Source organism: Ciconia boyciana, chromosome 2 (assembly GCF_034638445.1).
Source record: "Ciconia boyciana chromosome 2, ASM3463844v1, whole genome shotgun sequence".
In the NCBI taxonomy this organism is placed as follows: Eukaryota; Metazoa; Chordata; class Aves; order Ciconiiformes; family Ciconiidae; genus Ciconia; species Ciconia boyciana.
This window is the reverse complement of record NC_132935.1, coordinates 37,013,877-37,038,718: the sequence shown is the minus strand read 5'-3', so window position 1 is coordinate 37,038,718 and position 24,842 is coordinate 37,013,877. Positions and strand designations below refer to the sequence as shown.

At 37.3% G+C, this 24,842-nt stretch overlaps 1 protein-coding gene across 6 annotated transcripts in view; it reads right to left on the bottom strand.

The window, feature by feature from the left end:
- The window catches only part of NCOA2 (nuclear receptor coactivator 2), a 197,530-nt gene that overhangs the window by 149,066 nt on the left and 23,622 nt on the right, over positions 1-24,842 (bottom strand). The window contains exon 1 of one of the 6 annotated variants that reach the window (XM_072852362.1): positions 4,471-4,549. The exons of the other annotated variants lie outside the window; for them this stretch is intronic. The gene's annotated coding sequence lies outside the window, so the exon portion shown is untranslated. Of the gene's footprint in view, positions 1-4,470; positions 4,550-24,842 lie in introns of those variants that run through there. 6 annotated transcript variants of the gene reach the window in all.

Genomic DNA, 24,842 nt, shown 5'->3' with positions numbered 1-24,842 from the left:
ACAGCCTAATCATAATCCTTGCTTTTAATGCAAAACAAGTTTAAACATTGAACTTCTGAGTTTTAAATGGTCATTAAATCCTTTCTAAGAGAAGGGTATCTTGGTATATAGGGAAAGCATAGCACCTTTCATCACATTTGTGTTGTACTACCCACAACTCTAGAAAACTGATGAGAGCAGAGAAACTGCACTGAATCACAGAAAGCCTGAAATTCTGGAAGCGCACAGTTAAGGCGCTACCTTGCCTGGACATTAAGAGTGTTGTTGGATCTGTTACCTGTTTTGACCTAATTAACTCCTTACTAAAACTCTAGCAAAGACAAAGCAATTGTTCTTCAAAAAGTGCTAAACCTCACACGTTAATGCTTAAGCTTCCCCCTAGGCTTTAACTCAATTAACTAGAGGTGTTAATTAGATTGAGCTAGGTAAATCAATCAGGATCGCACCTTTAAAGCCTGGACTAGACAAGGCCTAACCCTAATATATATTGAATGACTAGATTTATTACCATGCTTATTAGCATGACTGGCTAGCAAACATCCCACTAGGCTTGTAAGCATCAACACCTATAAGATGCAATAATATAAACAGATTAAAGGTTTATTGTAACAAAGAAAAGTGGTGACACATTGGGCTAAGTGAGTACATGCTGGTTAAACTCAGCATACACTCTTCCTTTAATTGGATACAGGCTACCATCTTCCAGCGTTATTTAAACAATAAAGGTCTAGCTCTAATAGCTCTAGATGAAACCTTCAGCAAGATATTATCTGTAACTGGGTTTGGTTCTGAACTCGCGATGACAATTCTGTAGTGGATGTAAGGTCCCTGTGGCCAGCACGAACGCAGTCCTGGTGTACAGTATCACACCCACAGCGCCTTGCATTCATTGTAAGATAGTCTAGCTTTTTACTGAGGGATAATCTATGCTGTACAGTTACCACAAATAATGGCAAAGGAGAATACATATGACAGGGTAAGAGTATGTACAGAAAACTGAGGTTTAACTGACAAACAATAACCTACTTGCACTGTACCAACAAGAGTTCCCTTACTCCAAGACTTTAAAACTAATTCTAACTGAGAAAAAAAGGGCAGCTCATTACTCCTCAGACACGTTAGCGAGTGAGTAGTTCTAGAGAGGGGAAGAGTAGGTGCCATGCAGGCATAACCTATATTTTCTTTTTACTACGGCTTCAGGTGCAAAGATCTCGGAACAGCAGGATAGAAGAGCATCCAGTGTACAGGCTACTTCAGAGATTATTACAAGAGGGATTTATTAACTTCATATTTCTATTTTTAAAAAAAGCTAAATAGAACAATTCCAGATTACTTTCTGCACCAGGAATTCTCCAGCTTTTTGAAATTGAGCAGTTTTATTTGAGGTTATCACACAACTGGGAAATCTTGCTGCCCAAAACTTTGAGTAGATTAAAATGCCGTGGTTTTTCTAGAGCTATCTTGCTAGAAACAGTCCTTACGTTCATACCCCTATGAAGATGTTAAGCATGTGCCAAGTCTCCTATTTTAGGCTCATCTTCCATCCATCTCCCTTATAATGGCAAAGTGTTCCAAGTTTGAATCAATCCAAAGCACTGATTATATATTAAAAATGTCATGCTAAAATACTAATTAAATTATTGAACAATTATTCAATTATTGCCCCTTAACTTTTCCAAAATAATGTAGATTATTTTAAAAAAAAAAAGGCAAGATCCCAATTTCAGTCTCTCTCAACCAGCACTACCACATTTCAGAGTTTGAACCCAGGACTAAATGCAATAACCACAATACACAGAGCTTAACAAATACATACTTTAATAGTTTTCTATTTTTTCCTCCTCATCCAACAAGTAGTCCAAATACACTATAGATTTTATAGAAGGAGAATTTTCAATGGACTATGGTAAAATTCTGTCCTGATAGTTCTAAACTACATTTTAGAACAATCAATATATATAATAATTTTCCTTCACATTTGCTTCAGCATTGCACACATTAAACAGAAAAGACAGCAGTATTCTAGCCAAAAAAAGAACTATTTCTACAGACTGGCTTTCTCTTAGGAGAGTTAAGGCAAGGTACCCATTGTATGCATGTAGCTTCTCATGAATGATGTAACCAACAGCAGAATTCTAGTCTTATCAGAGACTTGAATGCTTTCCTGAAGACAATGTACTCAGTTTGTCTTACTACTGAATCTTTCTTGCCTTGGCAAGTCATGAAACTGGCTCCAACATCATGAATGCCTAGATTTGATTTGATAATATTTGAAAATAGCCAGATTTTCTAACATTGGCCATAACTTCATGATTCTTATTCATGAAGCAAAAAATAAAACAGGGTAAAAAGTAATGCAAAAAAGTAGAAAACAAAACCTTTAAAAGGCACTGTATTCAACACCTTGTTATTTCTTCACAGATTTAATATCATTCTAGAAAACTTAAGAGATGCTAGATATGCATCTCTCATTCTATTAGCAGGAGGCACCTATTTGTAACTCCAAGTTACAACCTTAAGCCTAGCAGAGTTTTGGGGTTGGGGCAAGGGGGTGTTGGTATTTTGGTTTGTTTTGTTTTTTAATATATGGGTCTACAAAGTCAAAAAACAAACCAAAACACCATCCTCTCCAACCCCAAAAAAAACAAACTCAAAACCAAGATCCTGAAACAGTAACCATTTTCCACGCCTGCCTACAGCTGAAATAGCCCACCCTTATATCCTCCTCCTCTTCAACATACAGAAATTGTGGTTGCAGCTTAAAAATGCTTTAGTCAACTGAAAACAAAAGAAGCATTCTGCTGTATTTTTAATGTGCCCATATCTTTACGGCCTAACATTGCTTGCAACCTTTACAAGTCAAGCATTTATAGCTGATGGGAAACCAACACAGTATTCAATATAAGGCAAAAAATTGTTTTTGAGGCAGTAAAATGAAGAAAGCATTACTCTACTGAATCACAATTATGTTAGCAAGCACTTTCTAAAGATCATATCAAAGAGAACTAAAAGACTTAAAACCTGAATAAACAAATACAGACAAGACTAGAAGGATGGGCATCTTGCCATTTTGTAGAACAATTAGGAATATTAATTTTCCAATCTACTTCCAAAAATCTAACTGTCATTCTAACTTTTCCAGTTCTTATCTGTGATTAACTCACCCTTTCAACATTTGTAGCCTTCTCACTAAATAAGTCTACTTAACTATTTAACGTTGTTATATATTTTATAGGAGAAAAAGTTTGAGTTAGGATACTGGGAGTTTCACTCCCTCCACAGGTTAATGTAACTGGGAGAGCTATAAATCCTAGGATTTACTATCCCAAAAGTAGAATACTATCCCAAAAGTAGAAAACAAGTACACATTTCTGGTCTGTTCTCAGTTCTCTGCAGGACAATTCCTTACCTCCAGGAAGGCCAGAGAGGATAGGCACGTTACAAGGGGATGCCATTGCTCATCACTACTCCTTAGTACATTCTCTTTATATTTCAGTCTTCCTAAAAACTAAAATCACCAGGCTTTCTCAATAATAAGTTAATCCTGCTAAAACTAGATGACTTTCTTGTGAAGAAATGAGGAACACACAAGAGGCATCCCATGGAACTGACTGTACACACACACCATAACAACAATAATCTGTTCAGGCATGTTTGAAAATCTATAGGTTTTGATCTTTCCGTTTACGTTTTTGCACCAAAGGACATGGCTTAGAACATGGAAGTGACAGAAAACTTCCACAGACACTTTTTCTTTTGGACAGAGAATGAGTAATCTAGGATAAGTCTTCCACAAACATCCAGCATACTATGCAGGTATTTAATTTAGGAAGACATGTCAACATCACTTCAGTAAAATCATCTTGCTTTTCATTAAACATAGCCAAAATTAAATTTCTAAGAAACACAAGGATCCTCATATTTCAGTTAAATTGATCACAAATCCAGAAATCTTTCTCTAGTCTCCAATGCCAATTCTGCCCCACCCACACTTCATTGAAAACTTAGAAAAACAAGCCGAACAGGCAACAAAGTCTCGCAGCAAGAACATTTGAGCTTGGTTTACATTAACTGCACTTTATGCCAAACATTCTATTATGTAAACATTTACGAATAATTTCTTTGTATTTAAATTAAAAATGCAAATGAAAATATAAGGCTGCATACCAAAAGGGTTGTTTTAATTAGTATAATGAAATTAATTCATGTTACATATCAGCCCATTTAACCAACCAGAACCTGTGTGTCCAATAGATTTTGAATAAAAATGCCATCAGACAGTACTGGTGACAGAAGCCAGATGCCCATACCAAACACCCTAAGAAATATAGAGAAGTCTTATTACAAAAAGATATTTATTTTAGAAGTAGTATTTTTGCATGGGTGGAAGTGAAGTAGCACTACAGCAAGTGAACAAATTAATCTGAAAAGCAAAAACTACAGACATGTATTATTAGCTATGTTACATACCAAGTTGTTCCAGCAAGACCTTGCCATTTAGGACATAATATTTTCATACTCCAGCCACAGAGATCCCAGAGGCTCAACCCATGTTTCCTGATTTCTACAACAAAGAGTGTCATTAGCTACCAGCATCATCAGGAATGCAGTACTACAGTAACCATACTTAAAGGAACCTTTCATCTAGTTTGAGAAAAACAAAAGTATGGTGAGACTGGTATGACAAGTTAATCAACTTTTAAGCTATTAACCATTAGCTTCAAACAAGACAGCTCAACTAGTAAGCATACAGTCTTACATGTACAGAACCTGTGCTGAACTCAAGTTAATACAAGTATTAAATGTTCAGTTTAGTCTGCTTATTCTGATTCTTGACTTCAGTTTAGTCTGCTTATTCTAATTCTCTACTTCCTTTTGTTTTCATTTGATTCATATATCAAGTAATGCATAATTTTAAAAGATTTAGCTTCTAAACCAAAGTCTCAAAGGAGGTTTTCCTTGCTACACAACTCTACCACTAGATTCTTATTAAGAACATGGATTCAAAATTTATTTTACTAATATGCTGCTGCTCAAGAAATCTGTAATATTGGGTTGGGGTTATGACTTTTCTAGATCTTATTTTTTTCTGCAAGTTGTGTTTAACTATTGATTTTAATAAAGCATTAAAATGTTCTTCTATACTTAGACTCAGTTGAGTCTTACAACTCCTGGTAATCTTATGACTCCTGGTAATCTTAATTCCTTACATTCCTGTATGTAATTTTGCTACGCCACAGCCCGTCTAGCTGCAATGGGAGCCAAGACCTCTATATACAGACCCTCCAACTATGCCTCTTATCGTTACATCCTTTGCCATCTTAATATGTTCTACTAAAACAATACTACTGCTTATATTTTTACTTTAGCTTGTCCTTACATCAATTTTTTCATAAGGTATATACCTAGAACAATGTGCACAGATGAGGAACACATCGATATAAACAAATAAAGTCCCTTAAGCTTCTCATGTAAAACACACAAAAACTGTACAGAATTTTAAAAAATCATGGGGCGGGGGGGAACAAACATGCAAGCTGCTGAAGAATAACTTTCCTGCTTCACCTGACTGCATGCGACATAAGCTGGAGGATTCAAGAAACGTCTTTCAGCATCTCCACAGTCAACTTGTCTGGAACAAACCTCCACTTCCAACTCCGCTCAGACAACTAACACTTCTTGTTACGTACCCGGGCTGGCTGTGGTACTGCCATCGATTTCTTGACAACACGTGTGCACTGAGCTTCTAGAGATCACAGGTTAAATATTAGAGATAATCCTGTTGCAGTTATCTGTAATCTGTTCACATAAATGTTGATTATATTGGCCAGGCTGGTGGAATAAAACCACTTGCTATTCCACTGCGTGACTGCAGAGCCTTGTGTGCAGTTCAGCTAAAAAAAAGCAATGAAGGTGGTATTGCTGGCAAAGAACTCCATCTTCTTTACATGCAATTCCTTCTGTATTTTGTTTACCAGTAGCGTTGATATGAATGGCTACATCTGTGAAGTCCACAGCCTTTAGGAATATTAACTACTTAAACAAAAGCTTTTCAGAAGGTAAGATTTATTACAAACATTTGTATCTCCACTTATTTAACTTCAGAGAAACATTAAAAAAAAATTACCTGAAGGATAATGTATCTGAACTATCATTTGCAGAAATCCTGATTTTTTAAAAAAATATACTTTTAAGTGAGAACTGGAAAACTACTCAGTCTTCAACAGCACTCTTCTCATCACATTGCTTTTCATTAACTGTTTGATTCTTAGATCTCTGAACAGCAGCTCCAGAAGTCAAGCTACAGTTAGTCACTGAAGGTGCTTGCTAGATGAGATTAAGACGGTTCCAGTCATATCCTGATTAAATCTACATACACCAAACAAATTAATTTTCATTACAAAGTTGTCAACTGTGTTTGCCTTTTACAATTTTAATAAATCTTTTGGTTTTCAGTATGGATACATAGGGAAGCAACACATTCAAAATTGCAACATGTCTGCCAGTTCTCCCTAACAAATTTTGACCCAATTGGCCAGTGTCCACCAAGGCAGAAGACCATCCCAGATATTTGAGAAGTTTAATGAAAATCAGGAGCTGGCAACTCAGACAACCGAAATATTTGCTTTAAAAAAAAAAAAAAAGGAGGATGTTCTCAAAGACCTAGAATTATTAGAAATAATTCTAAAAATTATTTAGAATTAAAGCCTCACAGTTCTGCGAGCCACACAAACATAAGGTGACGGCCTCTGTCTTGCAAGGTTTACTAGGAAAGTTAATGGCACCCTGCAGGGGTTTCCCATTATCCTCAAGACTGCTGTTTGCAGGGTAGTAAGAATCTGGTTAGAATTTCTGTAGATTTGGAAAATACTATAATCTTCTAGTACACATCATAATAATTCTTTGTCCAACAGTTAAGTACATAATACACACGCACTAGAATGAATACATCTAACTACCAACAAATGCATTATGCCTAAAAACTTCAGAAACCATGATACGCAAACTCCTGTAATTTTAAGACTTGCTTTTAAAAGAATAAAATTTCTAGTAATTTCAGGACATTTGTTTGCCAAAGTTGAATTTGGCCCAGGGTGAGCCAGGCCACTGAGATGAAAACGCCAGGCATACCCAAAAACATCAAATCACAAGTATCTTTTCAACACAGTTTCAATGTCAAACAGCAACAATGAAAAAAGAAATAAAACAAAGACCTCTTGAGGTCAATGGGACACTTCAAATAACACTGCTATGTACTTTCTAATGAGACTTGTTAGTTACCCTTATACTTCAACTGCCTAACTCCTTTCATCATAAAGGATCTTGAAACCTTTTCAAGCAGAAGTGCCTACACCTCAATGGTTTACAGTACACCTTTGATATTCAGCAGAGGAAATCCCCGTGGGCTATATAACTGTTTTCATTTTGTCCCATGAAATTCCATTCACTTTTGGATGATGTATAAGCTGTTAAAGTCCAAATTTTTCTCCTCTCTTGCATTCCTGCAGAATTTTTGGCAGCATACTATAGTCATAACCGGTGGTTATAAAGCTGGACTCACTTCACCACCAAAGCAGCAATGGAATTGCTAGAATCACTTTAACTGGTCATCAGAAAACTCCTTCCTGCTGTGTCCTCTCAATTTACCTTCCAAAAGTCACCATGCAGGTCAGAAGATCCCTTACCTCCAACCATGACACAGTGATCCTAAAAAAACAGATTCAGCACGCAGCTACAGCAGCCACTATTCCACAAGGGGGTAACAAAGAGAATAATCTTCTTAAGTCTTGGACAAGGGAAAAGACTGCATGACCAGTCATGACCAGAATTTTTCTTGCTCATACAACAACTTAAAACCTAAATCGAACTATCCATCCTACCTACTGATGGCAGACAATTTTGTAGTTCAGTTGAATACTCTAAGACATCAGTGCTGCAGTTCAAAATTGCAACCTTATTGTTCCACTAATTAAACTCAGGAATGTTCTTGCACAAATTATTAGAGACTGTAATTTAGGTTACACACTCAAGACTTTGAAACATGGGAAATAGTAGCTTGACAGTCATCAGTGCTGCTTTGGATATTCTACAGTGTCATGCAAATGCATTATGATTGAGGTTTTTACTTATGTAATATCATTCTTTCATTAACTTTATCTCCTTTACTGTGAAGAAAAACAATATACAAATGTCTGAAAGGCAAATGAGTACAGCAACCAAATACAAGTAGACTAGGACCCTCCCATTGTAGCAACTTCCAGATGAAGAACATACTCTCATTCACATACTCTCAATTCGTTGCCACAGGAAGATTTCTTCTGGTAATATCTTCCTCAAGATGCCAAATATTTTTTCAGTATTAATAAGAAAAAAGCAGCTTTGGTCTAGGGAACCTTGAACTCTGAATTCCCTTTTGCTTTGTTTTTTCCCCTCCTGCTTCAGAATAGAGAAGCGCAGAACAAAAGGTCTATGCTACAAGAGAGCTCACAAATGACAGTACCACCAGAGCAGAATCCAAACTACATCCCCACCAACCTCAAAAGGAAGGACTTACATAGCTTCAACACACTTTGAATTAAGAACCATTCCTAATTTTATTTAGTGCCCCTAGTTCTTGGACTGGGGGGGTGGAGGGTGGAAATCAACTGACAATTGTCCCCCTTTTAATCTCTCCATGTCGTTCATGATCTTACCAACCTCTATCCTATCCTTTCTGGCCATAGGACAGACAACTACTTCTTCTCCATTTTCAGACCCAAAAGAACTGCTGGTTACAGAGTGAAATAAGAGGGGTATATGGTGGGAATTAGCCACAGCCCTCATCTGCAGCTGCAGGTTTCAACTGATCCTGCCTGAGGACAGCTCAGAGCTGCAGATGTTACCCAACCAGAGAGATAATCTCAAAGAGAGATACTGCCTGAAATTTTCTTTTTGTTGCTTCAAATTGCATGGAGCTACCCCTGTCATCCTATCCTCATGCCCAAACTGGGGAAATTTACACCGGAACCACTGTGACACTATTGCAGAATGGCTGAGGTTGGAAGGGACCTCTGGAGACCATCTAGTCCAAACCCCTGCCCAAAGCAGGGTCAGCTAGAACAGTCTGCACAGGACCATGTCCAAATGGGTCTTGAATATCTCCAAGGATGGAGACTCCACAACCTCTCTGGGCAACCTCTCAAGGCAACGACCAAAGTCTATGTAGTTTTTCATTTATGATAAGCCCATCCAAACCCTTTATTTGGGCATTCCTGCCCTGCTGCACTTTGGAACATGAAAGATTCATCCAACATTGAGATTATACATGCCTCAAAGCCACTTGAAAAGCAGACTTTCCTGAGCACAGTCACCAGACTCTCCAAGCAAAACTTCTTCCCAACTTTATTTATATTCACATAACCTACCTACAGGCTAGAGCTCAGTGGCTCTGTATGCTTTGATTAAAATGTTCAAAGAAGTGTTTACACCTTTTAAAGAAAAACTGATAACTGCTATCTGCCCTTTATGCAATTCTAGAAGGGAGATGAAGACCTGCCACAGTTCATAGTATGCACATTAATGAGAATAGCTGAACAAGACCTGAGTAGCTCAGTAGCTCACTTGTGGAATATCAAAGAAAACTGAGATCTTCCCATATGATATCCATGATATCTCAACAAGAATTTCCAGAAAGCTTGAGGAAGTCCTGGCTACAGCAATCAGACACACAGCCTCAGCAAACAAGATGATGGAATCCTCCTAGACCTTTCAAAGATTACTGATTTTGCTTTGGATGGAACTGACCAAGAAGCCAAGGAGAAAGGCTGATCATTTTGCAAGGCAACCTAATTCAGTCCTGTGTTCCATCAGCACTTCTTATGCAGTAACAGAGGAAAAGCAGGAAGACTTCTCAAAGTAAAGAAACTTTAACAAGGAGATTTCTTCAAGGGATGCTTAAGTGAAGGAAGAAATCCACTAAGAGGAAAAAGCAGCACTTTTTTATTGTTATAGAGACTTGAGATACATGGAGAATAAAACTACCTTGGCAGAAGATTTCAGACCTGCATCGGACACCAAGCAGTCTTGGTAGAAGAAAACACCTTTACCAAGAAGTACCAGTATGTCAACATTAACATCGCAAAACCAGTCATAATTTGATTCACTTAAAGGTGAAGGATGCAGTACTGACTCCAAGGTACATAATCCTCCAGCCTTAACAACCTCACAGAATGGACATAATTTTGACACAGGAGGTGTCCCTGCTTAGAGAAACCCTCATTAAATCTCTTATCCCCCTGTTTAGCCAGCTCTGTGAAATCAAATAATGCTGGGCCACACCTGGAAATCTTTGATCTCTCCTGCTTCAGGGAGGAGTAACCGCCAGCCCAGACAGATGGATGAAGTGGGTCAGAGCATTTCTTCATGGCATGAAGTTTCTTGCAATCAACAGATCTCCTGTCTCCTGGAGCTGGCTCTTGCAGCCAGAACATGTTAGAGAGCCAACTTCAAAGCAGAAGTCTGCTACTGAGACAGCATCTCACAGTCACACCAGCTCTTCATGAGTTTTTCCATTAAGAATCATTTTAGACAGGTATCACAGACTTCTCAGAAAGCCTCACAGACTTCCCACAAAGTCTCCATTGAGAGTTTAGAAGAGAGGAGGAGTGGAATGCTAGAAAACAGGCCCCCTGAAGGACTATCATACAGCAAGAGGCATTTCAAAGGCCAAACACTTTGGTTTTAACTACCCTGCTTCTTTAGGGCTGCCCCAAGGCCACCAACAAGACCAGACCTGCTCGATCTGGTGATAATGAGATACAAAAATCAAGTGCAGTCAGAGAGCATCCCCCAACACACACACAATCTCAAGCACCTTGGCAGCCTAGCACTTGGTTGGCATAGCAAGACATAGGGCCTGGGCAGCTTACAAGACAGCAGTGCACTAGAAAAGGGGAGCCTGCAGGGCAAATTGTATGTATGGACATTCTCAGGCTACGTACCTACTGATTGCCATCAAACACAGACCTTGGTACCAAGAAACAAAAATAAAACCCAATGATTTATGCCTTACATCATGGTAAAAACCAAGGAGCTTAACTAGAACTTCCCCAGCAACTCTTAATTACATTCAGGTAAAGAAGAGAGCACAGCTATCTGTGACAGAGACACAGCTGATGCTGCTTCACCTGCTGTATCTTCGTTGGAGGGCAAAGCATATATACCAGCCCTGGGCAGCAGTGCACATCTGGTATTCTGGACATACAGCTACTATGGGCAATCTGGGCACGCACCTCTTGTGCCAGGTTTCAACTCAATGTGAACACAATGAAGTAATTACATAACAAGAAATCGCCTTTAAAAAAATCAAAGCCAAAAGCCACTAGGTTTGAGAAGTCTGTCAATGTCACAGAACAGCACCATGGTTAGACTGAAAAAAACCTCTTTAATTCATTGCTGCTATTTTCAAGTATTTATAGTCTTCTCAATGAAATACACATAAGAAACCATCAACCAAAACCTGAAAGCTTTCAGTATAAAAGCAACTCAGATTTCATTCAACCCCTTTTCAGCGTGAACATGAGAATAAACTTAACCGTATTAACTTTTTCCAGTTACTGTTTGCAATTCTGCAATTGTACTTTGATAAAATCAAGTTGATAAATCCATAATAATCAGTTACAAAAGCTGGGCTTGCTCACATTTCATAAAGACTGAATCAAAGAAAAAAATTTTAGCAAGTTTAATTTCCAGCTCAGGAGATACCCCTATTTAACAAAGCATATGTTACTCAAGTGTTATGTAAATGTTTTCTTAAAAAAAGAGCATGTATTTAATCGCTGTTCTGAAAATCAGGGCCCATGAAAAGTCCGTATGTGGAAATATATTTATTGTTATTTTTAAATGATTCCACATGTACAGTTACTCAAGTGTAGAAACTTACATTTTCCAATACAGCAGATCAAATATGAAAAAGCTGGAAAAATGCAGTAATAGTGGAAGATTTATCTAAGAAGAAAATCATGACAGTGTTATGATTTTTACAGTACTAACACTATTAAAACACATGTTCATGCTGTGCCCAAAAAGAGTTATACTATAGGCTTACAAATAAATATTAAAAAGCAGCAGTTTCCAAATGGTGGTCCAAAAGGCCATGGTCGGCACATGTCCTATTTAGAGTATTTTCCATGTAAGTCTCTATTAGAAGTGCATGGTGGTCTTGAATATATTGGAGGAGAGCTGTTCCATTGCTAAAAATCTTCTGGAAAACCCTGGCTCAGTTTAAGTTAAAAAAAGAAACAAGCATGTTTAAGAAGTCAAACAGTTAACCTTTCCTTTCATACCTGTTCAATACCCATTAGGGGTTCTACAGAAACAGTACCTAAGTCAAAACTAGTAATTATTTAATAGTGTTTTCAAACATATCCAAGCTATTTCAGCAAATTGGTGTCTTTGGAGCTATGTTGCTTATTTATAGGCTGAAAGGCTGAGGCTGCTCATACTAATCAATTATATAATCCTTTTTCACATCTGAAAAGCAAATATAAACTCTCAGGGTTTTTCAAGACCTTGAAGGCCCTCTCATTAATTAGCTTTCTAAGCCAATTAGAAGATGTTTTTTGAACATCACTCAGACAATGTTTTGTTTAAATAACTGCTTAGGAAACACCATTCTATTCAATATTTAAATTTATAGTTTCAACGACTCACTGGAATTCTATAGCAGAATTTATTATCCTTGGCAAACAAGTCAGAAGCATCGTTTTGTTCCTTAAGTCATCCTTAAAATCTACACCGAAGTGAGAATGTAAAGTAAGATATTTGTCAGAAATGGACTGGCTTGTACTTACCAGAAGTCAAACATGACAGACAAGGGCAGGAACCAAGCAGTAAGTTATCCCTTAGCTTGAGCCAAGCCCAAGAACAGGGGCAATTTCTGCCCACTGCAGAAATTGAGGAAATACCTAAATCTGTATTGTAACTTATTTTTGAGCTAACCTGGCACGTCAGCCTTTCAGGTAGACACAACACTCATTTGAATGTGGCATGGATCTATATATACCCTAGAGTGTGTAGTGGACCACAATTTTATGTATGGGTGACACAAACGCATGTTAAAGGGTCCATCTTCAGAAACAGTGTAACAAAAATACCCAAAATACAACATGCTCCACTAGTATTTCACATTCAAAACCTATCAACAGCTAAAGCCAACTCAGTCACACATAAGGCAAGACTGTTGCAAAGATACTCGCAGAGCTACAAGGAGAGAAAAGGATGCTGTTCGTATAGTCTCACCCACCTCCATATGGGCTTAAGAGATTTCAAATTGCTAACAATTTCACTTTTATTGTTATTAAACTTACTATGGCCTCATAATAACCACATCCTGGCAATAATATATTGCTCCAGAATTGAGCTTCTAGTCTTCCTGATACCTATCAAGTTTACTTTTTACTTTGTCCACCTGATAAAAAGCCAATGCACTTTGCCAAGACACACACATAAGATTGGCAATAAGTAGGTATGTACATTCCAGACTGTATTTTGTACAGAATAGTCAGATTTACATTATACTGTCAAAAACTGATTTTTCTTCCTAACTCAGTTGTATTTTAAGATAACTTTTTTTGCTGTTTATAACTTGATTGGCATTTATGTAGTTGTACCACATATAAAATGCTGCTGCTACCAACCACCCTGTATGGTGAACATGACGAACTATTATACTAACGAGCAGGCAAAACCTTTGCACATGTGCATAGTCTACCCAGAAACAAAACCACAAAATAAAACTGTATTTTTTTTCCTAACAAGTTTCAGAAAGTGTTTATTTAAGGTTAAATGATTATTTTCTTCCTGTAATAGCAACTTTTTCAATGTTGGTTAAAATGTTTGCTGTTGTAATCTCTACAGGTTGCTAAACACTTTCAGGGTACAAAGTCACAAGTTCTATGGAATGCTGCGCTGTGTACTCTATCACCGCCAGCACAACTTCCCTGGGTAACACATACATCGTACAAGCACCAGCTATAACTGGAGAGTTAGACGCCTGTGCTTTTAAGTTTTGCTAACAACAGAACATACAGCAGGTTCCACTTCACCATGCAAAGCATCTTCTTCTGGGTTTCCTACAACTACAGCAAGTGCCAAGTCGGTGCATCTTTTCCACGCAGTCAAAAAGGTTTAAAAGACAACCCAGGAAGTCAAGAAATCACAGGATTTGCACAGAACGTAATAAAAAAACCCACAGAACAGGGTTTCCCAACTCTGTGATATGGTGAAAAGGCATGCCAGTAATCCCTCGGTTTTAGTATTCGTAATTTTTTGTAAAAAATATAAAGATTTTGTTTCCCCCAAATGTTCTTCCAAGTAGTATCGTTCTACATAAACATTGCATTTCCATCAATTCATGCTATTAGTAAACAAGTATATATGGTAGCATACTTATTTCTATGCTTTGTCACACAAGTGCAATAAATTTCAGTTCTTGAAACAAGTGTCCTTGTGAACTAGGATTTCAAATAACAGCTGGAAACATTCAGGTTTGTCTTATGTGTTAAAAAGCTAATATGACATCTGTTAAAACTTAGACAACTGAGATTACCAGCTGAGCATTCCTGCAAAACTTAAATTGGGCTTCATAACATTCGGAAAAGCCCCAAATGGGAGAACATGCAGCCTCCTGACAAATGAGCCCTCTTCCAGGGCAACATATCCCATGTCTGACAAATTCTGCAACGTACGCAGGGGCAACTCGTACAGATTGCTAAACACGCTAAAGATCAATACCTTTGCACAAGCAGCATGACCTAGGGAACCAAGCATAGAACTGGTATCCAGCAACTCTTCAGTTTGATGCTGGTGCAGAAAAACATGTCTCTTCCTGGTTTCTTAAATAAAAAACTGATGGTACTTAGAGATGCACAGTTACAGTTACAGAAGTGTTGTAAAGTTCTCTGAAGAGATTTATGTGTCTCAGTAGAGCATGAAAGTTTCTCAAGTAACAAACCATTACTGCCTCCATTTTTAGGAACCTTGGCAGTAAAAAAAATAAAATAATTAAAATGTGACAACTGTATCTCTTTCAAAAAAGAAAGCATTTCTCTAGTGCTTCTATTAATTCAAAGAGAACACATCTCCAATGGGAAATTCTTCAAAGAAAAAAAAAGCATAAATTAGTAAGCCAAAATAAATTAAAAGCTCACAAATAAAAACCAAATAGCATGATAGGGGCATTAGAAACCTGGACAATTGGAGCAACTGCTCCAACTGTCAAACTTAACATTCTTATTAAAAAGATGGCATGATTTTGTTTTGCTTCTGTGAAACAACAATATAAAACATATACTTGAGTCCTCTAAACTGCTAACTCCATAAAACAAAATTTAGAAGTTACTGACCATTGTCAGATTTTTTCCTCTGGCTTATCTTAAAACAGCTAATGAGAGGTTTTAGGAAACACCATGTACAAACATCGTGAGAGAAGAACTATACAAATAAATTTTAAGCACATTTCTCCTTGCAGTCATTCAGAACACAAAAATCACAGATTACTAAATCAGGCCTAAAAAGGTCTTGCATATACACTAGAGGTGCCCTTGGAATTCATTATTTCTTTCAATTTCCTCATTAATTTCAACAAGATTGAAAAAATCTTGATTGGCTGACAAGTTTTATTTTTTGTTTTCTAGCCATAGTACAATATTTTAGTGTCACAAATTTCAACTGTTTTAAAAAACTCAAGCATATCCTTATGTCAGTAGATTCTGCTTAAAATGCCACCAGAAACAAACTCTATCACACCCACAATTTATAATTAAAGAAAATACTCTTCGTATGTAATTCACATAAAACCGTTACAACACATAGTTCTGCTGCAGTTGAGTACCACCGTGACCTCTCAACTCCAGAAGTCTCATTCATTAAGGTTTTCTACATGAACATACAAAAATAATAGTAATTTTAAAAAAGGGGGGAGGGGGAAGGAAAAGAGATTTTTTTTAAAAAAAAGGCAAGTATTCAAGGCTGTAGCCTTGAACCTAGTTTTAATGTGAAAACAAGGTAATACAGTTCTGAAGTACTTCTGACAGTAAGCAGAAAATGTTAGCCACCCCATCAGCTGGAACATACACCTGGTTTGGCTGAGGTCTTTCCCTCTCAGTATTGTTGACTTCTGCCCAAGAGATAATTAAAATAAGCAGGTCACATCTATCAGAAGTACAAAAATACATAACAACTACAGCTTAAGCTGAAGACAGGTAAATTTGTATTGATTTACAGAAGTAGGTCTTCTTTTTAACCCTGCAAAGAAATTAAATGTTCTAATCAGCAAGAGAAGGTAGATAATTCTCAAACCTGCATGTACCCAAACACACAAATGGAAAGAGAGGAGATGCAGTAAAACCTGTTCCAACACGCTGTATGTTAGAAATCTGACTCTCATATTTCATAGGAGCCAAACTAAAAGAAAGATACAGTGAAAAGCAGGTTAAGAACAAGGTAGAACAACCACCATACAAAGCTTCCACATATCATTGTATTAAGGAAAACACATTTCTCGTCGTTTAAAAAGGTCAAAAAGAAAAAAACCCAGAGGATTTATTCTTAATTCGGTCTTTGAACACATACACAAGCCCTTCACAAGTGTCCTTGGATTTTAAATTAAACATACCTTCCCTACAGATCATGAAATTGGCAGTATCAGACAAAAATGTTTGGCTAAAGCAAGATAACTAAACCAAACATCCATAATTCAGCAGAAACTGTTAAAATTTAGAAAATAAATGGACTTAAGAGTACTGATAGTTTACCATAAGGATTTGAACTTTCTGTAAGGTAGTCTTCTGAAATTACAGAGCCGAAGAACAACAGCACAATGAAAAACTCCAGCAAAAAGTAATTTCAAATACAACCAAATGCAGAGAAAAACTACTTGTCCTTTTGTGTACAGCCCACTCAAAGCTGGCTTTGCTATCACAGCTCTGTTGGGCTATTTCTAGGATGACAGGTAATTATTTACACACAACTTCTAGGAGCAAAGACGGACATAACATACAGTTAAGGCAGGCAAATGAAAGGCAGCTGAAGCCTGCGCTGATACTCTCCCCAAAGCACTCCCGATGTGGAAAGCTTCTTTCACAAGAATTCCCACTAATTTACAACAGCAGAGGAATCATCCCCGGACAGCTGGGCTGAGATTTTACTCTGCTATTGGTTATATTACATTCCTGGTGACAAAAGTTGTTGACGTTAAGGTTGAATAGTAGAACTGGCACTAGAATAAAAACTGTCTTGCATATCCTTCCAACATTTTTCACTACTGACAGCACTTGAATGGCCCAAGAACTTTGTTTAAAAGTTTAAGTACAAGAAAAATTTCATAAAATGTGATCAAGGAAATAATTCTTATACTCTGCCTTACAAAAGGCTGATGCTTTATTTGCTTTTCATTGGCATAGACCAGTGGTACTTTGTCATTGCCTTTGAAATCGTCCACCCGTTTCTTCTTTACTTTCCAGTTCCTAGGAAGTGTATAAACTCCAGGCCCAAATGTTTCAGGACTCATTTTCCCCAAAGGCTGTTCCTTAACAGGACGAGCTCGCACATGTAGCCAACTGCTATATTAAGGAACAGGATTAGTATCTGAAAACCGATCAACATCTATATCACCACTGAATGGAATAATTGAAATTACTGCACCGTCATTCATCGATAGGCCTGCAATCAGCTCCAAGCATCGCTAACGTGGTGCATGAGAACAAGAATGGGGCTTTAAAAACTCAGTTGTTTTCCTAACAGGGTTGTCACTGTTGCAAGACGTGACTTGGAAAGCTTATGAGGTGCAACTGAGTACTTACTCAGCTGGAAGTAATAGAGTGATACTTTCACAAGAGCATTTTAAAAATCAAGTGTGCAAGTGATGTAACACCAGTAGACAGAAAAAGGACAGGAAAACAACGTGTAGAGGAGAGGAATAAAATTCATTTATGTGAAAAGTAAAATTGTTACTCTAAAGGGTTTTTCTCGTAACTCTTTTGCCTGATAATAGCAGTGCATATTTTAGTAACATCCATTTGTGTATTACACTTGGGAGACAGCTAAACACTCATTTAATTTGTAGAACAGCACTGGATGCAATAGCCCAATCTTTCCGCTTCTGCCAGAGTTTATGACAATTTATTTATTTACTTGGTTATTTGAATCACGAGAGGCTGGACTTTTAACTTCTTATATTGACCAAATCCCAAGATAGATGGAAAGTATATAAACACTTACTTCACATAATTATGTTGAAACAACGCCATACATGTTGTCCATACTAAAACACAGAAATTCGTGGCAACTGAAGTCACCATTTTAGCTCTCGATTTAGGAGATTTGGGACCAGAAACCTTAGAATATACTTGCGCATGAAAAATAAGATTAATTTTTTAATTTTAAATTAAATTAATCTTAATTTAGAATTTCCTGGCTATTACCGACGTAGACAGTGCAACAGAAATTTATGTACTTTTTTTGAGACTGTAATATTTTAAAATAAAATATGTTCTTAAAAGGATGGTTATAAAAATATCCACTGTAGTATTTGTAGTTAAATATACAAATTAATATATTTACAACTGAACTAACATGCCATAACAGTTTCTTTGCCAAAAACATTTGTCCCTTGAGTAGAATAAACAAGTATCTTAAGTTTTTAAAGCCTTCTGCAGTTCAGATTTCTCATTTTATTGCCCTTCCACATCCACATGCTTCTCTTCATTTATCTCCATAACTATGTTATATTAAAATGCACATAAATTCTCTATTTGGTAAAGGGAGATGAGAGAAGATTTTTCATAAAACTGAAATTCTGAATGGTTTCAAATGTATGCACATAATGTTACCGGTTTTGTAATGCTGGCACAAATTAGGTCCTATTCATTTTTACAGTTTCTGTTACTGAAAGGAAAACAAAGAATGAGAGCGCTCCATTCGTTTTCTTAAATGCAGACAAATGAAAAGGATCAGAAGTACAATTCAAAGCGGTGCTCATTTGAAAGCTGAGGAAAAATATTTTTGAAAAAGAGAAGCGTTAATGTTTAAACCATTATTTGAAAGCTCTTAAGGGAGAAGTTGAGAGAGGGAAGGACAGGATTACAGCAACAATATTACACACAAACGCAGAGAGTCTTGTAAAGTACAGTGGAGCAAAACAAGTGTGAGTGTGTGGGTGGGACATTATGTAACAGGAAATACATAAATGAGTCAACAATTATATTTATTGTTTTAAAAATACCCATGAAATTTTGTTCCATCATGTTCAGCAGACTTTACTGGATTCCCTCCCCATCTTATTGCTATAACCACGGGTCTTTTTCCCACCATTTTGTTTTCTGCAGAATCAAATCTCATTTGGAAGGAGACCATAAACTTGTTAGGGCAAAAGCAATGGCACCCAGTTTCTGTTCCTTTCCACGTTATCTTCCCACTGCAAGGGAGTGGGGAGAAGGGAGCACTGCTGCAACTGCAGACTGCTGCACCTCAGATTTTCTAAAGGACAGCGTTTATCAACTTGGTATTATCAACTTTGGTATTACCAAAACCAGTTCCTTTGCAAGAACATTCCAGTTTAAGAGAGTCCTGTCATAATAAGGTTCAGGATGAACCTTCTGAGCGAGGATGACCGTGTCACCCCAAGACAACAACCCACTGAACAGTCCTGGTGCTTACTACAGATGTTTAAAACCCTAACTTGAATTGGACAAGTTGGCAATTTTACAACTCGAGTCCCTGTCACCACAAGGAAAATGCCATAGCAGTGGCTATTCATTATTTCAGAATCTCGTTCATCCCCACAGTCTGTGAAAAACTTCTGAAACTACAATCTCATCCTCATATATAACAAGCATATATCAGATATCTCACTATTTTTGAGAAAAGGAAAATAAAAATCAGGCTTCGCCCTACCCTGCTTAAATTCTGACACTTGTTAAAGCCTTAAACCATGCTTCTTACCCTTCACTCCCATTTCCTAAGACTCTCTGGTGAAAAGGGGCTGACAGCTGGTGTGAATGTATAGCAGGAGCTATGGGACCACGGAAGGACTCCATCATGTTTAGTTCCTCCTTGGGAGACGCTTCCCAGACGCATTAGGAAGCCAAGTGGCAGAAGGGCCAAACCCAAGAGACAACTCAAGCTTCAGTGGTACTTCACTTCTTTGTCAAGGATTCAGAGACTGCCATAAAGTAATGTGTATCATCAGAATCTAGCTAAGCCCATGCAAAAATTTAAATTATACACTTGATTATGGATAACAGGACTCTGTCTGCTCCTTAAAGCAGCATCACAAGAATTTCTCAAGGGCCACCATAAGGCGATGAAAGGAAAGAAAAATACAGCATTAAGCTTCTCAGGTGGTCAAAAGCTTCTCTATCAGAATAAGATGATTTCAACTCCTTTTTCTGAAGCCTAAAGAATGGTCAAACCTTTTTAGGTAATCTTTTCAATAAGCTTTTACTTTCTGCACAGCAATTGAAATCACAAGTACATTTTGTGGTAAAATTTTAATCTACTAAAATATAAATGTGCATAAGAGAAAGACAATTAAGCTTCATCTGCAAAAAAATATTAAGGCTGCCAATATAAAGTGCACACATGAAAAATTAAGCCTATAAAAATATATAAAGAAAGACTTCTGGCACAAATGTCAGCTTTCACATGCTTGTTTTGTCAGCTGTCGAATCATAGTAATATATGATGCTAAAAGGCACGCTGACAGCAACATTCCTGGTATTTTAAAGAACAATTGTAAAATACGTGCAGCTATAAGAAAATACCTGTATTGCTACCAAAGCAACCGAACAGGGCTGGTGGTCTTTAGAAAAAATATTAATGTTTAATGCTTCTGACTCTCAAATGGAAGTCTGTGCAGGACAGGTCCCAAATTATTTCTTTCCCACACAAGCCTTTTTGGAAAAGTTACCTGGAGTTCTGAGCAATTACACATGCAATCCTTTATAGAGTTATCGTAGGTAAATACTGTTCCCACGCAGCAAATAACGTAGGGCTGAGAAATACTATTCATCATATACCTACCTTTGTCAATAAAAAACCTTTTAAAAATATACGTAAGAGGGAAAAAAATCTTCCTGATAATTTCCTGTTTGATTTCATCTCAAAAAGTGAATTATTTTGGTATGTTTTACTGATTTGAAAAGCTGATGTTTTTCCTTCTTGTAAAACACAAGTTCCAGATACACTTTGTACTTGCGCATATGAAGCACTAAAAACCAAAAAACCTCAGGATGTGGTCCCATTATGGTCCACCCAGACCAACAACAAGGAATTAGAAGGAAAATGAAAACATTATATTAATACAGGTTTTGAATTTAGTACCTTTCTTTACAAAATAATGATTGAGCAATAATACCATGGGACAAAAAATAAAATTGTCTGAGATGATGCTACATACCTGAAGATTTTATATAGCATTATAGTCATCATCTCCTGGAAACCAAGGGAGCAGTAGTAATAAGAGTTAGTCATAAAGACTGTAACCTAGTTTCCTGTTAAATATATAATCATGCTGCAACAAAAACACATTACTTTTAAATAACCATTCCTTAAAAAGCATGCCTGAATTTTTTTTCTGCTGTAGTCAGGAAGCTAAATCAGGCTTGCATTTATTCACATACCAGGCACGCTGTGCCATTTTACTTTTAATGGTGAGGAAGGTGAATGAAGCAAGTTTTCACTAGAAAGTAAGTTCATTTACAGTTTGATTGGGGTTTTTTTTCCTTTGTAAAGTTAATTTCTGCCTTGATGCTATGAAGTAGAAAAGTTTTAGCCTTTCTTACACTGACTCTGCGGTGAGAAAGGGAAGAAAGACAGGCGAGACAAAAGGGATGAAACTAAGACTCCTGGCTAGCAGAGACACTGCAGCGGGCACTCGACTTGGTGAGTCCCAGTGGGAGCTGGCAAGTGATGGGCTTTTCTGGGGAAACCCCAGTATAAAAGTTTTATTAGGTGTCATTTTGCAAGATAAGCTGAGACAAAGCCATCCAACCACTGAATTTAGGAACTAATGAAGCCTAGGTTAAAGCTGGCTTGCAATCATGCTGAAGAACCTCTGTTCGGGGCAAGTAAGAAGACACTGCATTTTCCAGTTTTCCTGAGGTACAGCTGGCCTCACCACGGGCGTCAGACCTGACCGAGGGCACGTTCTACCTCACAGGAACCTCTGATGAACACGAAGCTGGCCAGTAACAGGTCAAGCTCACTTGTCTGTACCATGTTACTATTCAGAGAACTTTTTCCTCAACCTTTTTATTGAGTAACACTTAAAATAGACTAACTACATAAATCTTACTGCTTTCACTCATCCAAATAGGAACTAAGCACATAAGAAAAAGTTCTCATAGTGGTTTATGTCTACAATCACTCGTGCTAAAAGCTAGATACACACATATATATACACACACATATATATATCCACCTCACTCTTTTCAGTAAGTTTTTGTTATCACCAAGACTATTAAAATGAAGCTTTCCACATCAGCAGTAGCTCAGTGAAATATCCCTGCCATTTCAAATGCTTTCTGTATAATATCAAATACTGCCAAGATACTTAATCAGATTGATTACCTGAGGCTGAAACAAACAACTTGCAGCACTGACAGCCAAAATCATTATGTTAGATGAGGGGAAGGACAAATGAAGGCCTGCACTGCCCCACTGCCAGAGAACACTGTATATTTTCCTCCTGCCTCTACCTTGAAAATCAACAGAGACTTATAAAAAAAATAATGGATGTTAAGACATGGCATTATGGCTAGCCCATAGATGAAAAAATAAGACTAAAGTATCAGCAATAACTTTACTTTAGTACAATGGAAGGATCCGTAATCTGCACATTCAACCTGAATTTCTCAGGGTATGTAAAGCTTTTCACACTTTTCTTTAAAGAAAGGGAGTTCTAAATTTTAATTACCCATATATATCTCAGAATATTGTATTAATATTGTACATTACTTCTATCAATAGATTTTCAAGTACATAAGACAGCATCTTGATATAACATATCTTCTGATTTTTAACGTAAGTCTTAAACCTCACAATTCCTCTGCATCAAAAGATGTTTAAATCTCCAGCTGACAAGCAGAAAGAGTAAGGTGCATGGAAATTTAGTTTGACAAACACGCCAACACCTCTGCACTTGACTGACTTTGTGCCCTCAGCTATCCATAATTTTGGTCTCCCGTAATGATTTTCTGATGCCAAATCAGGGTTGTCAACAGGTAAGGTCCTTCTTTCACCAACAGGATGGCAGTCATCTACGTGACTACGTATTTTTCTCGCAACCTGTACAAGTGCAGTGTCTTTGGGGCAGAGGAAGGAAACGGCAAACACACGCACATAAACATGTTTTGTCTCAGTCATGATCACATGAGTTTCATTTCCTTTAGAAACTAGACTAAAAATGAGAAGGGTAGGGAATATGAATAAATACGTAGTTATCGTATTAATTTATTCTCACACCTTTTTATCTCTCTCCTACCCACTTCCTCAGTAATTTTTGGTCAGCCTTCCCTGTTACATTGTACTGATCATCAAAGAGAAGCTTGGGAAACATTTTGGCATCCATGTAATTCTTGTAAAAACACCAGGAAGTGTAATCCTCTCAAAACAAGGATCCTAGGGAACTAGGGAAGCAGTATTTTGGCTTTTTACCAACCATTTTACAGCAAAGGTAATTAGTAAGTTACATACCATTGTAAGCAACACCAGCACAAATCCAGCTTCCCTTACCGCTTGCTCTCTCTTCTAACGATGCCAAGATCGTGACAGGCTTACTTAGCAAGGGTTTTGTTTCCAATTTCAAACCCTTATACTTAATTAAGTTTCAGCTCTAGATGATCTATCTTAAACAGCCAAACAAAAAAAAAATACTCCAACCCCACTACTTCACCTTCCCCCCCCCCCCCCCCATAGCAACAATGTGTCTGAAACACTTCAGGAGGATTTTGTTTGTGTTGAATGGCTAAGATTTGGTAAGTGCATGTGATAAGCTACTTTTGAAATAAATTACACAGCATAACATACGTTTCAGTAACAGTAAGTATCCAGATCCTGGTCAGTCTTTTCATATCAAGAGAGAATTCTATATATCAGGAACAAAAGTCTGTGACAGAAGTCATATGAAAAAAACAAAAAGATGACTAATCAGTTGCATTTCATGCATATTAGGTACAGTCTTCCATCACCTGACAAACTGGAAGAGCTGCCCCTCTGTCTCTTGTACAAAAACCTATTGCCTTTTTGGATCAAAAAGTATTTGCAACTGCTTTTATCAAAAGACATTTGCAACTGCTTTTAAAATTTTATATAATACATAATTACACATGCATGCAGATACATACACATCCTGCCCCCCCCAATGGAATTCCAAGATTTCTATTCAAGTGCAGAAAGAACAACTAAAAAGACTGGGACAGTGATCAGCATCTCAATACTCCTTTCAAGAACCAACAGGAAATTATAACTAATGAAAAATTCCAAATATTATTAATACAGGAAAATATGTCCAGCTTTGATAACCAGCACAGTCATGGAATAAACACTTCCATCTTCAGTAGCTGCTAAAACAAACACTCTTTTACAGGCTTTGACAGAGAACAGAATTCATTTCCCCTTTACAGCTGCACTGCTTCAAAGTCAGTTAAACATCAATGTGACAGCCTTACTTGCGAGAGCTCAGACATTTACTATATTATCTTAGCCGGACATGAGCAGAAAGCAGAGACTGTAAAGGCAGAGAAGTAAGGGGGGGAGAGAGGGAAATCAAGATTGTTTTTCTTAAACACCTTATGAAGTGTTCG